This window comes from Hemitrygon akajei, chromosome 14 (assembly GCF_048418815.1).
Source record: "Hemitrygon akajei chromosome 14, sHemAka1.3, whole genome shotgun sequence".
Lineage (NCBI taxonomy): Eukaryota > Metazoa > Chordata > Chondrichthyes > Myliobatiformes > Dasyatidae > Hemitrygon > Hemitrygon akajei.
In genome coordinates this window covers 105707995-105721813 of record NC_133137.1, presented here as the reverse complement: position 1 = coordinate 105721813, position 13819 = coordinate 105707995, and the positions used below count along the sequence as shown (strand labels likewise).

General features: G+C 44.9%; 1 long non-coding RNA gene across 1 annotated transcript in view; it reads right to left on the bottom strand.

The window, feature by feature from the left end:
* LOC140738885 (uncharacterized) overlaps window positions 1-13819 on the bottom strand; it is a 257097-nt gene that overhangs the window by 57171 nt on the left and 186107 nt on the right. Inside the window, exons 2-3 of the long non-coding RNA XR_012101475.1 lie at window positions 3144-3258; window positions 2206-2291 (exon numbers count right to left, since the gene is read on the bottom strand). This is a non-coding gene — a long non-coding RNA (uncharacterized lncRNA). The remainder of the gene's footprint in view (window positions 1-2205; window positions 2292-3143; window positions 3259-13819) is intronic.

Here is a 13819-nt window from a genome sequence, read left to right as displayed (position 1 = left end):
ACACTGCCAGGGTCTTCCACAGTGAAGACTGATATAAAGTACCCATTAAGACCATCTGTCATTTCTTTGTCCCCCATTATTACCTCATCAGCATCATTTTCCAGTGGTCCAATATCAACTCTTACCTCCCTTTTACTCTCTATATAAATGAAAAAAAAACTTTTGGAATCCTGCTTGATATTAGTGGCTAGTTTGCCTTCATATTTTATCTTTTCCCTTCTTAAAGCTTTTTTGATTGTCTTTTGTTGGATTTTAAAAGCTTCCCAATCACCCAACTTCCCATTCACTTTTGCTACCTTACATGCCTCTTTCTTCTCTTTTATGCGGTCCTTAACTTCCCTTGTCAGCCATGGTTGTCTACCCCTGCCATTTGAGAACTTCTTCCTCTGTGGAACACACCTATCCTGCACCTTGTGAACTATTCCCAAATACTTTAGCCATCTCTGCTCTGCTGTCATCCCCGCCAGTATCCTCCTCCAATCCACCTGGGCAATCTCTTTTCTCATGCCTCTGTAATTCCCTTTATTCCACTGCGATACTGATACACATGACTTATGCTTTTCCTCTCAAATTGCAGTATGAATTCAATCATATTATGATCACTGTCTCCTAAGGGTCCCTTTACATTAAGCTCCCTAATAACATCTGGGTTATTAAACACACCCAATCTAAGATAGCCTTTCCCTGAGTAGGCTCAAGCACAAGCTGCTCCAAAAAGCCACCTCATAGACATTCAACAAATTCCCTCTCATACGATTCAACACAAACCTGATTTTCCCAATCCCCTTGCATATTGAGGTCCCCCTAGTCAGCCAAATTCATGCAGTTAAAATGATGATCTTACCAAAATTTTTATATGTATTTCAAAATATCCCTTTTTTTTTAACTAAGAAGTTTTTCGATCAGGTTGACTCTATTATTTCATCTTTTGTTTGGAATAATAAAAGACCAAGAATTGGTAAATATCGTTTACAAAATTTTTTAAAAAGATGGAGGTCTTGCTTTGTCTAATTTAAGAATGCATTATTGGGCTGTCAATATACGTTATATGTGTTTTTGGTTATATTGGGCTAATAGAGATGAACGACCACCTTGGGCTGATTTGGAATTGAATGCTGTGAAACAGTTTCACTTAACCTCATTATTAGGAGCTTCTTTACCTGTACAACTGGCCAAATTACTAATTTAAATTCATATCCTGTGATTAAGCAGTCATTATGAATTTGGTTCCAGTTTCGTAACTTTTTTAATCTTAAAATATTTAAACTTTTTAGTTTAATTTATTGAAATTATTTATTTAAACCTTCATTAAGTGATCCTACTTTTCTTTTTTGGAGGAATAAAGGGGTTTATTCCTTCATGGATCTGTTCCAGGATGGCGGATTGATGTCTTTTGAGAAATTAGTAACTAAATACTCTCTCTCATATTCACATTTCCTGCAATATCTTCAGGTCAGACACTTCTTACAAAAATACTTAAGTAATTTTCCATATATACAAGATTCTGACCTGTTAGATATTATTTTAAAAATGAATCCTTTAGTGAAGGGTTTTATTGGGAAAATTTATAATTTATTGTTACAACAGCACAATTACCCTTCACTTAAGATTAAGCAAGATTGGGAGAGAGAGCTTATCATGACCCTGATAACAGAAGATTGGTTGTGGATTTTGATGTTGGTTAACTCTTCTTCGATCTGTTTCGATCACTCTCCAATTCAATTTAAAATTGTACATCGTTACTATTTAACAAAGGAGATACTGTCTAGAATGTTTTCTAATATTGATAGTGTGACAGATGTAAAACTGAGACAGCTACATTGACACATACATTTTGGTCCTGTTCTGTGCTGAAACATTTTTGGAAGTCTATTTTTTCTACAATTTCTAAAGTTTTAAAAATTAATTTACAACCTAATATATTGACAGTTTTATTTGGTATAATCCCTCAATATATTCATGGTATTTCTCCATCAGACCAACATGTAATTGCATTTGTTACATTATTGGCCAGAAGGGCTATTTTGTTGAAATGGAAAGATGTTTCTGCTCCTACTTTGATACAATGGTTTTCCCAGGTGATGTTATGCCTTCGTTTGGAGAAAATCAGAAGTCGAACTTTCTGAAAGTAATGTGCATTTTAAATAACATACAGCAGTGAATTTTATTTTAGGTCTATACCCTCTCATTAAAATGTAGCCTCACCTTCTCTGATGTTTATGGGAACTGGTGTCCTTGCTGAGTTAAGACAGGAGCTTTCCAACCTGAATCCCATTTGTTCCCTCACCAGGCTGCAAAGTAAATCAGAGAGCAGAGAATCAGCTAGGATTCCTGATCTTAATGCTTATCCAGTTTCCCTGGTTGGAAAGAGTGTGTGTTGTTATTGAGTGAGGCAAGACTACAACAGTATTTCAGATTGAGTAGCTCATCTTGGCTTAGCCCCCAATTAGATATTGAGGCTTGAGTAAATGCTGAGAAGGCATTTGTGGAATCATACTACAACCAGGAGTTGGTCCATTCACAAAAGTCATTACATGGCAAGAGGTTACATTGTGCTTTTTTGAGTGCACTTACTGTAAAAAGCAAGCATTGGCAATGACTCATGGATGTTGGGATTAGATTATGAGTACTTACTGCTACTTGGATCAAACAGGTTTCGTTGACTGTGAGTGTTGGAATATAAGGGTTGAGTGGTAGCACAAAGGTTTGGGGGAATAGGGTGTGGGATATAGGTGATGGTGCTGTCTGCAGGCATTAGGTGAGTGGATGCTGGCTGCTAGGGCAGGGTTTGGTGTTGGGCCCTGGAGTACAGATACTGAATACAGTTTAGTGTGTGCTGAGACTTGGGTTTTTGTACTAGCGTGTGTGGTTCATTTGTTTACAATCCAGAGAAATGGATGTTAGATTCTGGATTAACTGCATAGCCATATAATTGGTCAGTGTATTGCTATGAACTGTAGGTGTATAAGAACAGAAATATGGATATCGTATTTGTTATGAGGGAAAGGATCGAGCTAAGGCATATATTGGTGCAGTAATATGGGTGCTGGCTGTGTTGATATATATTCATTACAAATGTTGGGCACTGGGGTAAGAAGTCCATGTGTAAGCCATGGAAGGAGTATATCAGCTCACCAACCTACCTAATCAGGTACTTGCTGCCCTGAAGTCCGTGGTTCCCACATAGGCATCATCATCCAGCTCAGAATCCAAGAAACCAGAGCAGAAGCAAGCCATCGTCAACCCAAGGGGGTCTGCCTAAGGAGAAGAAGAAAAAGAAAAAAAGGATTTATCTTGCAGGAAAGGTGGAGATTCTGGTCATTAGTGGCCCAAAAGATTTTGATGGTAAGGGGCAGTTGATAGCAAAGGTGGTTTAGTTTCTCTTCGGTGTATCTGTTTTGGCTATTATGGTGTGGCTGTTGGGTACTGCAGTATGGGTATTGGGTGATCAGGGTTGGGTGCCTGGCAATGCGTGCTTTCGAGATGTTGAGCTGGCAAGTGAGCATTGGTGCAGTAATGTGGATGTTGGGGATTGATGCTGAGTTCCTAAGTCCAGTATCCAATAGCCCCCCAACATGGTGTGCGCATACGATGTTGGGTAGCTGATATTTGTATGGGATGCTGAGATATGGTACTAGGTGCTGTCTATTGGTGTTGGGATGTTGGTGTTAAGTGCAGGTGTCACGTAATGGCTATGGCTGTTGGATGTTGGGTATGGCTATTGGGTACTGGACTCTTTGTGGTTACTGCCTTTGATATTAGGCACTGGGAGATGTTTATTAATGGAGTACTGGCATTTGATGTTGGAGTCTTATCACTGGAAAAAGATATGGGTGTCAAATCCTGAAGCATGTGGAATGGGACATTGGTGCTATTCTTTTTGGGAACTTGAAAATGCTAAACAATGGTTGTTGAGCACCAGAGATGGGAACTGGTAGCTGCATCAACTTGTGTGCTGGATAGAAGATGCCAGCTATTGGTGATGAATGGTATTACATGGTGAGGTAATGGTGCTGCTGGTGGTATATGGATATATGTTGGTATTGGTCCTGATAGATGGGTTATTAGTATGGACTATTGGTGCATGTTCCTTGATATCAATATCCTGGAGGTCACTATTGACTAGAATATTGACTTTGTCTGCCATATAAATTTTCTTCTTCACCATCTACTTCTCCTTCTCCTACTCCTTCTCCTTCTCCTTCTCCTACTCCTTCTCCTTCTCTACTCCTTCTCCTACTCCCTCTCCTTCTCCTTCTCCTTCTCTACTCCCTCTCCTACTCCCTCTCCTTCTCCTACTCCTTCTCCTACTCCCTCTCCTTCTCCTACTCCTTCTCCTTCTCTACTCCTTCTCCTACTCCCTCTCCTTCTCCTTCTCTACTCCCTCTCCTACTCCCTCTCCTTCTCCTACTCCTTCTCCTACTCCTACTCCTTCTCCTACTCCTTCTCCTACTCCCTCTCCTTCTCCTACTCCTTCTCCTACTTCTCCTTCTCCTTCTCCTTCTCCTCCTATTCCTTCTCCCACTTCTCCTTCTCCTTCTCCTATTCCTTCTCCTTCTCCTACTCCTTCTCCTACTCTTTCTCCTTCTCCTTCTCCTCCTATTCCTTCTCCTACTTCTCCTTCTCCTTCTCCTATTCCTTCTCCTTCTCCTACTCCTTCTCCTTCTCTACTCCTTCTCCCCCTCTCCTACTCCCTCTCCTTCTCCTACTCCTTCTCCTACTCCCTCTCCTTCTCCTACTCCTTCTCCTACTCCTTCTCCTTTTCCTACTCCTTCTCCTTCTCCTTCTCCTACTCTTTCTCCTTCTCTTTCTCCTCCTATTCCTTCTCCTCCTACTCCTTCTCCTTCTCCTTCTCCTACTCCTTCTCCTCCTCCTCCTCCTCCTCCTCCTCCTCCTCCTTCTTCTTCTTCTTCTTCTTCTTCTTCTTCTTCTTCTTCTTCTTCTTCTTCTTCTTCTTCTTCTTCTGTTTCATCTCCTTCTTCTTCTTCTTCTTCTTAAACTGTCAGTCTGGGATCAAGAATGAATTGTTTCAAGTCTGGTCAGTGAGTTCTCAGGTGGTTAGAATGCTAGGGTGTGGTTGCTGTTTGTTAAGGAAGCAGTAATGGTGATACATTATGGGTGCTGGTCATTGGTGCTAGTGTTGGTATTGGTATTGGGTGCTGAACATGGGATGCTGAGGAATGAATGAGAGGCTGGATTATAGATGTTGGAGGCTGTGAGATTACTGGTGGATGTTATTTGATGATGAGGTGTGTGTGTTGGGATATCAGTTATATTGATGATGTAGGGATGTTGGATATAATCACAGACAAGAGAAAATATGCAAATGCTGGAAATCCAATTAACACCAACAAAATGCTGGAAGAACTCAGCAGGCCAGGCAGCATCTACGGAAAAGAATGCAGTCAACATTTTGGGCCGAGATCCTTCAAGAGGACTGGAGAAAAAGAGATGAGGAGTCATAGTAAGAAGATGGGGGGAGGGAAAGGAGCAACATAGATGACAGGTGAAAACCTGGGGGGGGCGGGGGTGAGGTGATGTAAAGAGCTGGGATGTTGATAGGTAAAAGAGATAGGTAAAAGGCTGCAGAAGGGGAGTCTAATAGGAGAAGACAGAAGACCGTGGAAGAAGGAAAAAGGGGGTTGAGCATCAGAGGGAGGTGATGAGCAGGCAAGGAGATCAGTTGAGAGAGAGAAGAGGGGGTGGGGAATGGTGAAGGGGCAGGGGGGGGGTAGGTAGCACCACCAGAAATTCAAGAAATTGGGGTTCATGCCATCAGGCTGGAGGATACCCAGACGGTATACAAGCTGGTGCACCTCCAGCCCAAGTGTGGCCTCATCACGACAGTAGAGGAGGCATGGATACACATGTTGGAATGAGAAAAGGAAGTGAAATTAAAATGGGTGGCCACTGGGAGATCCCAATTTTTCTGGTGTGGGGAGCATAGGTGCTTGGTGAAGCGGTCTCTCACCCGACATTGAGTCTCACAGATATACAGGAGGCCACACTGGGAGCACGGGATGCAGTGGACTCTGGGTGATTTTTTAATTGTTGATGGGTAATGCTGCTGAGAGATGGGATATGGGGGTAGAGTGCCAAGTAATAATGATGTATAGGAGTCGATTGTGGAGGAATCAGTATTGTTTGCTAGATTGTGTGTAAACTGATTAGGTATACATGTACAGCCAGAGCTGCTGGAAGTGGGTGAAGAGTCCTGTAACATAGGTGCGAATACAGGTTCCAGGTGCAGTGTTCTGTAGTAAGTGTGAGGGTTCAGAGTATCAATATTGAGATTCTCAGGACTGGACTTTGGGAGATTATTGGGTGCTGAGCCCTGGTATTAGGTGACGGAGTGTGATTATTGGGTGCTGAGCCCTGGTATTAGGTGACGGAGTGTGATTATTGGGTGCTGAGCCCTGGTATTAGGTGACGGAGTGTGATTATTGGGTGCTGAGCCCTGGTATTAGGTGACGGAGTGTGATTATTGGGTGCTGAGCTCTGGTATTAGGTGGGGGAGCATGTTTATTGGGTGCTGAGCCCTGGTATTAGGTGGGGAGTGTGATTAATGGGTGCTGAGCCTTGGTATTATGTCACAGAGTGTGATTATTGGGGGCTGAGCTCTGGTATTAGGTGGGGGAGCATGTTTATTGGGTGCTGAGCCGTGGTATTAGGTGGGGAGTGTGATTAATGGGTGCTGAGCCTTGGTATTATGTCACAGAGTGTGATTATTGGGTGCTGACCTCTGGTATTAGGTGGGGGAGTGTGATTAATGGGTGCTGAGCCCTGGTATTCGGTGTGGAGTGTGATTATTGGGTGCTGAGCCCTGTTATTCGGTGCGGAGTGTGATTATTGGGTGCTGAGCCCTGGTATTAGGTGAGGGAGTGTGATTAGGAGGCAGGATTTCTGGATCATTTGGGACTCTTCTGGGTGAGGTACAACCTTATACAAAAAGGACGGGTTACACCTGAACCCAAAGGGGTCCAATATCCTAGTAGGCAGGTTAAATACAGCTGTGTGGGAGGGTTTAAACTAATTTGGCAGGGGAATGGGAACCGGAGGGATAGGGCTGAGGAATAGGAAAACAGAAATAATTCAACGATAGCATGCAACAGAAATGACAGAAACGACAGGCAGGAGATGAGGCATAATCACAGGCAGTGGGATGAGTTACAGGGCAATAGAAGTGTGATGCAGTTAAAACAGAAAGCAACAAACACTGGACTGAAAGTGTTATATTTGAATGCACGCAGCATAAGAAATAAGACAGACAATCTTGAAATTCAGCTACAGATTGGCAAGTATGACATTGAGGCCATCTCTGAAGCTTGGCTAAAGGATGGCTGCCATTGGGAGCTGACCGCTCAAGGATATACAGTGTATCAGAAAGATAGGTTAGTAGGCAGAGGGGTTGGTGTGGCTCTGTGTAAAAGAAATAATATTAAATCATTTGAAAGGGATGACATTGGATTGGAAGGTGTAGACTCTCTATGGGTTGAGTTAAGAAATGGTAAGGGTAAAAGGACCCTAATGGCAGTTGTATAGAAACATAGAAAATAGGTGCAGGAGTAGGCCATTTGGCCCTTCGAGCCTGCACCCCCATTCAGTATGATCATGGCTGATCATCCAACTCAGAACACTGTACCTGCTTTCTCTCCATACCCCCTGATCCCTTTAGCCACAAGGGCCATATCTAACTTCCTCTTAAATTTAGCCAATAAACCGGCCTCAACTGTTTCCTGTGGCAGAGAATTCCACAGATTCACCACTCTCTGTGTGAAGAAGTTTTTCCTCATCTCGGTCCTAAAAGGCTTCCCCTTTATCCTTAAACTGTGACCCCTCGTTCTGGACTTCCCCAACATCGGAAACAATCTTCCTGCATCTAGCCTGTCCAATCCCTTTAGAATTTTATACCTTTCAATAAGATCCCCCCTCAATCTTCTAAATTCCAGTGAGTATAAGCCTAGTCGATCCAGTCTTTCTTCATATGAAAGTCCTGCCATCCCAGGAATCAATCTGGCGAACCTTCTCTGTACTCCCTCTATGGCAAGAATGTCTTTCCTCAGATTAGGGGACCAAAACTGCACACAATATTCTAGGTGCAGTCTCACCAAGACCTTGTACAACTGCAGTAGAACCTCCCTGCTCCTGTACTCAAATCCTTTTGCTATGAATGCCAACATATCATTTGCCTTTTTCACCGCCTGCTGTACCTGCATGCCCACCTTCAATGACTGGTGTACAATGACACCCAGGTTTCGTTGCATCTCCCCTTTTCCTAATCGGCCACCGTTCAGATAATAATTTGTTTTCCTGTTCTTGCAACCAAGGTGGATAACTTCACATTAATCCACATTAAATTGCATCTGCCATGAATTTGCCCACTCACCTAACCTATCCAAGTCACCCTGCATCCTCTTAGCATCCTCCTCACAGCTAACACCGCCGCCCAGCTTCGTGTCATCCGCAAACTTGGAGATGCTGCATTTAATTCCCTCGTCTAAATCATTAATATATATTGTAAACAACTGGGGTCCCAGCACTGAGCCTTGCGGTACCCCACTAGTCACTGCCTGAAATTCTGAAAGGGTCCCGTTTACTCCCACTCTTTGCTTCCTGTCTGCCAACCAATTCTCTATCCACATCAATACCATACCCCCAATACTGTGTGCTTTAAGTTTACACAATAATCTCCTGTGTGGGACCTTGCCAAAGGCCCTTTGAAAATCTAAATATACCACATCCACTGGCTCTCCCCTATCCACTCTACTAGTTACATCTTCAAAATATTCTATAAGATTCGTCAGACATGATTTTCCTTTCACAAATTCATGCTGATTTTGTCCGATGATTTCACTTCTTTCCAAATTTGCTGTTATCACATCTTTGATAACCGACTCTAGCATTTCCCCCACCACCGATGTCAGACTAACCGGTCTATAATTCCCCGGTTTCTCTCTCCCTCCTTTTTTAAAAAGAGGGGTTACATTAGCCACCCTCCAATCCTCAGGAGCTAATCCAGAATCTAAGGAGTTTTGAAAAATTATCATTAATGCATCCACTATTTCTTGGGCTACTTCCTTAAGCACTCTGGGATGCAGACCATCTGGCCCTGGGGATTTATCTGCCTCTAATCCCTTCAATTTACCTAACACCACTTCCCTACTAACATGTATTTCCCTCAGTTCCTCCATCTCACTAGACCCTCGATCCCCTACTATTTCTGGAAGATTATTTATGTCCTCCTTAGTGAAGACAGAACCAAAGTAGTTATTCAATTGGTCTGCCATGTCTTTGTTCCCTATGATCAATTCACCTGTTTCTGACTGTAAAGGACCTACATTTGTCTTGACCAGTCTTTTTCTTTTCACATATCTATAAAAGTTTTTACAGTCAGTTCTTATGTTCCCTTCCAGCTTTCTCTCATAATCTATTTTCCCATTCCTAATTAAGCCCTTTGTCCTCCTCTGCTGGTCTCTGAATTTCTCCCAGTCCTCAGGTGTGCCGCTTTTTTTTGCTAATTTATATGTTTCTTCATTGGACTTGATACTATCCCTAATTTCCCTTGTCAGCCACGGGTGCACTACCTTCCCTGGTTTATTCTTTTGCCAAACTGGGATGAACAATTGTTGTAGTTCATCCATGCGATCTTTAAATGCTTGCCATTGCATATCCACCGTCAACCCTTTAAGTATCATTTGCCAGTCTATCTTAGCTAATTCACATCTCATACCTTCAAAGTTACCCTTCTTTAAGTTCAGAATCTTTGTTTCTGAATTAACTATGTCACTCTCCATTTTAATGCAGAATTCCACCATATTATGGTCATTCTTACCCAAGGGGCCTCGCACGACAAGATTGCTAACTAACCCTTCCTCACTGCTCAATACCCAATAAAGAATGGCCTGCTCTCTAGTTGGTTCCTCGACATATAGACGTCCAAACAGCAGCCAGGATGTGGATTACAAATTACAGCAGGAAATAGAAAAGGCATGACAGAAGTGCAATGGCATATAAATCGTTGGGGATTTTAACATGAAAGTGGATTGGGAAAACCAGGTCAGTACCAGACCTCAAGAGAGAAAATTTGTAGAATGTCTAAGGGATGGTTTTTTAGAACAGCTTGTTGTTGAGCTCACTAGGGGAACAGCCATGCTGGATTGGGTGTTATGCAATAATCTGGAGGTGTGATTATTGGGTGCTGAGCTCTGGTATTAGGTGGGGGAGTGTGATTATTGGGTGCTGAGCTCTGGTATTAGGTGACAGAGTGTGATTATTGGGTGCTGAGCTCTGGTATTAGGTGGGGAGTGTGATTATTGGGTGCTGAGCTCTGGTATTAGGTGACAGAGTGTGATTATTGGGTGCTGAGCCCTGGTACTAGGTGGGGGAGTGTGTTTATTGGGTGCTGAGCTCTGGGATTAGGTGGGGAGTGTGATTAATGCATGCTGAGCCCAGGTATTAGGTGGGGGAGTGTGTTTATTGGGTGCTGAGCTCTGGTATTAGGTGGGGGAGTGTGATTATTGGGTGCTGAGCTCTGGTATTAGGAGACAGAGTGTGATTATTGGGTGCTGAGCTCTGGTATTAGGTGGGGAGTGTGATTATTGGGTGCTGAGCTCTGGTATTAGGTGACAGAGTGTGATTATTGGGTGCTGAGCCCTGGTACTAGGTGGGGGAGTGTGTTTATTGGGTGCTGAGCTCTGGTATTAGGTGGGGAGTGTGTTTATTGGGTGCTGAGCTCTGGTATTAGGTGGGGAGTGTGATTAATGCGTGCTGAGCCCTGGTATTAGGTGGGGGAGCATGTTTATCGGGTGCTGAGCCCTGGTATTAGGTGGGGAGTGTGATTATTGGGTGCTGAACCCTGGTATTAGGTGGGGGAGTGTGATTAATGGGTGCTGAGCCCTGGTATTATGTCAAAGAGTGTGATTATTGGGTGCTGAGCCTGGTATTAGGTGGGGGAGTGTGATTAATGGGTGCTGAGCCCTGGTAGTATGTCAAAGAGTGTGTTTATTGGGTGCTGAGCCTTGGTATTAGGTGGGGGTACATGTTTATTGGGTGCTGAACTATGGTATTAGGTGGGGAGTGTGATTACTGGGTGCTGAGCCCAGGTATTAGGTGGGGAGTGTGATTACTGGGTGCTGAGCCCTGGTATTAGGTGGGGGGAGTGTGATTATTGGGTGCTGAGCCCTGGTATTAGGTGCTGGAGTGTGATTATTGGGTGCTGAGCCCTGGTATTAGCTGGGGAAGTGTGATTAATGGATGATGAGCCCTGGTATTAGGTGCTGGAGTGTGATTATTGGGTGCTGAGCCCTGGTGTTAGGTGGGGAGTGTGATTATTGGGTGCTCAGCCCTGGTATTAGGTCGGGGAGTGTGATTATTGGGTGCTGAGCCCTGGGATTAGGTGGGGAGTGTGATTATTGGGTGCTGAGCCCTGGTATTAGGTGGGGGGAGTGTTATTGGGTACTGAGCCCTGGTATTAGGTGGGGGAGTGTGATTGGGTGCAGAGCACTGGTATTAGGTGGGGGAGTGTGTTTATTGGGTGCTGAGACCTGGTATTAGGTGGGGAGTGTGATTATTGGGTGCTGAGCCCTGGTATTAGGTGGGGGGAGTGTGATTATTGGGTGCTGAGCCCTGGTATTAGGTGGGGTAGGATGATTGGGTGCTGAGCCCTGGTATTAGGTGGGGGAGTGTGATTATTGGGTGCTGAGCCCAGGTATTAGGTGGAGGAGTGTGATTATTGAGTGCTGAGCCCAGGTATTAGGTGGAGGAGTGTGATTATTGGGCGCTGAGCCCTGGTATTAGGTGGGGGAGTGTGATTATTGGGTGCTGAGCCCTGGTATTAGGTGGGGGAGTGTGATTATTGGGTGCTGAGCCCTGGTATTAGGTGGGGGAGTGTGATTATTGGGTGCTGAGCCCTGGTATTAGGTGCTGGAGTGTGATTATTGGGTGCTGAGCCCTGGTATTAAGTGGGGGAGTGTGATTATTGGGTGATCAGCCCTGGTATTAGGTGGGGGAGTGTGTTTATTGGGTTCTGAGCTCAGGTATTAAGTGGGGAAGTGTGATAATTGGGTGATCAGCCCTGGTATTTGGTGGGGGAGTGTTATTATTGGGTGCTGAGCTCAGGTATTAAGTGGGGAAGTGTGATAATTGGGTGCTGAGCCCTGGTATTAAGTGGGGGAGTGTGATGATTGGGTGCTGAGCTCTGGTATTAGGTGACAGAGTGTGATTATTGGGTGCTGAGCTCTGGTATTAGGTGGGGAGTGTGATTATTGGGTGCTGAGCTCTGGTATTAGGTGACAGAGTGTGATTATTGGGTGCTCAGCCCTGGTACTAGGTGGGGGGAGTGTGTTTATTGGGTGCTGAGCTCTGGTATTAGGTGGGGAGTGTGATTAATGCGTGCTGAGCCCAGGTATTAGGTGGGGGAGTGTGTTTATTGGGTGCTGAGCTCTGGTATTAGGTGGGGAGTGTGTTTATTGGGTGCTGAGCTCTGGTATTAGGTGGGGAGTGTGATTAATGGGTGCTGAACCCTGGTATTAGGTGGGGGAGTGTGATTAATGGGTGCTGAACCCTGGTATTAGGTGGGGAGTGTGATTATTGGGTGCTGAGCTCTGGTATTAGGTGACAGAGTGTGATTATTGGGTGCTGAGCCCTGGTACTAGGTGGGGGAGTGTGTTTATTGGGTGCTGAGCTCTGGTATTAGGTGGGGAGTGTGATTAATGTGTGCTGAGCCCAGGTATTAGGTGGGGGAGTGTGTTTATTTGGTGCTGAGCTCTGGTAATAGGTGGGGAGTGTGTTTATTGGGTGCTGAGCTCTGGTATTAGGTGGGGAGTGTGTTTATTGGGTGCTGAGCTCTGGTATTAGGTGGGGAGTGTGATTATTGGGTGCTGAGCCCTGGTATTCGGTGCGGAGTGTGATTATTGGGTGCTGAGCCCTGGTATTAGGTGGGGAGTGTGATTATTGGGTGCTGAGCCCTGGTGTTAGGTGGGGAGTGTGATTATTGGGTGCTCAGCCCTGGTATTAGGTCGGGGAGTGTGATTATTGGGTGCTGAGCCCTGGGATTAGGTGGGGAGTGTGATTATTGGGTGCTGAGCCCTGGTATTAGGTGGGGGAGTGTTATTGGGTACTGAGCCCTGGTATTAGGTGGGGGAGTGTGATTGGGTGCAGAGCACTGGTATTAGGTGGGGGAGTGTGTTTATTGGGTGCTGAGCCCTGGTATTAGGTGGGGAGTGTGATTATTGGGTGCTGAGCCCTGGTATTAGGTGGGGGAGTGTGATTATTGGGTGCTGAGCCCTGGTATTAGGTGGGGTAGGATGATTGGGTGCTGAGCCCTGGTATTAGGTGGGGGAGTGTGATTATTGGGTGCTGAGCCCAGGTATTAGGTGGAGGAGTGTGATTATTGAGTGCTGAGCCCAGGTATTAGGTGGAGGAGTGTGATTATTGGGCGCTGAGCCCTGGTATTAGGTGGGGGAGTGTGATTATTGGGTGCTGAGCCCTGGTATTAGGTGGGGGAGTGTGATTATTGGGTGCTGAGCCCTGGTATTAGGTGGGGGAGTGTGATTATTGGGTGCTGAGCCCTGGTATTAGGTGCTGGAGTGTGATTATTGGGTGCTGAGCCCTGGTATTAAGTGGGGGAGTGTGATTATTGGGTGATCAGCCCTGGTATTAGGTGGGGGAGTGTGTTTATTGGGTTCTGAGCTCAGGTATTAAGTGGGGAAGTGTGATAATTGGGTGATCAGCCCTGGTATTTGGTGGGGGAGTGTTATTATTGGGTGCTGAGCTCAGGTATTAAGTGGGGAAGTGTGATAATTGGGTGCTGAGCCCTGGT